This window comes from Limulus polyphemus, unplaced genomic scaffold, assembly GCF_000517525.1.
Source record: "Limulus polyphemus unplaced genomic scaffold, Limulus_polyphemus-2.1.2 Scaffold619, whole genome shotgun sequence".
In the NCBI taxonomy this organism is placed as follows: Eukaryota; Metazoa; Arthropoda; class Merostomata; order Xiphosura; family Limulidae; genus Limulus; species Limulus polyphemus.
This window is the reverse complement of record NW_013666229.1, coordinates 192998-195528: the sequence shown is the minus strand read 5'-3', so window position 1 is coordinate 195528 and position 2531 is coordinate 192998.

Genomic DNA, 2531 nt, shown 5'->3' with positions numbered 1-2531 from the left:
AACCCGGTTTCTAGCTCTAGTGTTGTAAGTTCGCAGACATACCGCTGTGCCGGGGGGGGCGTCTGAAACGAAAAGAAAGTTCATGGAACATGTCAATGGCGGGATTTATCCAAATAAAGTGTGTCGAATATTAACATCTTAATGGAGAAAGTCATATCATTTTTTTTTCTGTATTAAGATCATAATCTCAAGTCATATTATTTTTGTGTGTTTATCTGGAGCAATATTAAGATTATGTACATTCCGAAAGTGATATAATCAAAAAATATTGTTTTCAATTAATAAACAGTTTTGTTTAATATTACACAGCCTTTGTATGGTACATACATATTTGCATCTGTGTCTTTCTTTAAAAATTCACATCTGCAATTAATAAAATGGTATGAACAGATATATGTATATGTTCTTGAAGTGGATCAGTTAAACCTAATAAAGTCCAGTTAGAATTTTTGTGAAAGGTTAGTTAGCAATTTTCCATATTTTAGACCCTGTTATACATATAAATTGTCCAGGATGAACCCCCCTTTCGAAATCAGGAATGAAGAGAAGCAAAAGTTTCTGACCACCATGGGTTGTCTTTCGGGCCCCACAATTTTTTTTTGAGGCTTGAAAGCTTTTTAAACCTAAGTTCCTGCCAAGTATTTGCTTTGTCGTACCTTTTTAAAACGTTCAGATAAATGTTTTGCTGTAAACCAGTGTTACTCAAGAACAAATATATCAATTAATAACTATTTTATTTTCAATATTTTAAAGCTAGACATAATCAACAATTTACAGAACCCTATCTCTTTTCACATGGCTATTTTTGTGTCCATTCACTCAAAGGCTAAAAGCCCTGGCCCCCTTGTTGCAACTGAGTTTAAATATGGCCATTTGCACGTACAGATGACACTTAAAATTGTCTCCTTTTGAGTAGTTATATTATACGACCTTCCTACACGTAGTTCTTTTATTCAGTTGTTATAAAAGCATATAAGATAAGATGTTTTAACATTTCGAAGAAAGAATATTTGAAATGCTTCACCGCATTGACAAACTAATTGAAGGCGCCAATCTGGCTACTTTACAGTCGGCTTTGTATGCTGAAAGTAGTAAACAAAATTAAAGAGCTTTTCACCAGAGGTAATGCATAAAAGACAGTGTTTCATTGCACCTTCTTGAACTCTAAACAAGATATTTCACAACGATTTATGTCTACAAGTACAACACAAGATCCATGTTCACAACCTTCTCCCAAAGTACGTAATCGAATGGAAGCTCAGCTGTCGAAAGCTGTTTCTGGCCTGTGACAAAAGATAGTATGTCTTCACGTTAAAACATATGTCTACTTTAGTGTCTGCAAAAGTTCGGGCAATCAAGTATCATCCAACTGATGGAATAACCTTTGAAATATAGTACAGAGCATGTCGCGAAAGTTTTTCTAAGGAATTTATGGTTATTGCACGATAAAAGCAATTGTCATGAGCTCCAAAAAGATAAACTTTTTATACTATCAAACTAGCCTGATGATACCACTATAACGCGAAAAAAATACCATCTGATACGGATTGGATGTCAATAAGATATGTCTCCATCAAGACAAAATATTCGATGATACGTTCAAGTCAACATTTGGTATAACGTACCTGTGGATCATTCAGACAGAGACTGTATGATTCAGGTAGTGACTTTAATGTTCTACTACATCATAGTAGTGTAAATGTTAACAAATACGCAGGCAATATCAGAAACGTTGTTTGGTTAGGCCTGATAGAAAGTTCTTGAAATTAGTAAATGTATTGTTATAGCTGTAAGTCATTTTGTTATACACATTAAATACTAATATTTGATAGCATAAATATTTAAAGTAAAATGCAGAATAAGATACATCAAAACAATGACTAAAGCACGTAAAAACTTAGGAAACTAAAACATAATGAAAAAACATAACTAAATATTCAAAGAAATATAGATTTTCAATATATAAATCAACAAGTTACAGTCGTGGTGGAAGTACACGTATTAAAACTATATTTCTACATTTTGTTTTACGTTTCATAGTAGTTTAATGCCACCCAAAGGTTATTGCTTTTGGGTTATATATCGTATGTAACAGCCCTTTCGGATGCAAAATATTCATATACTCAAGTAGATCATAAGGATGTGTTCAGATTGGGGATTTGTAATTTCCAAGACAGGAATAGTTTGTACATTATTGCATTGGAAAACAAAGGAATATGAATGAATATATCCCAGATACAGTAAACAATATTTGATAATCCAATAACACAAATGTCAGTGGCAAAAGTTGGTCATAAGTTTTAGGTAACAATACAGAACATAATTAAGAATGAAATCTATTTGAGATAATGAAGCAACAAAGTCACGTGTATTCCGTTGCTGAAGAATGAAATGGGTATTATGGTTTTCAATATAAAGACGTACCAGTCAAGTCATTGGATGCAGTATCTAGGATTTATGTGCGAACAGACTGTTGAAATAGACACTTGGAAACCATCGTCTTCGTACTCTAGATGGATCTAGGGTTGTGC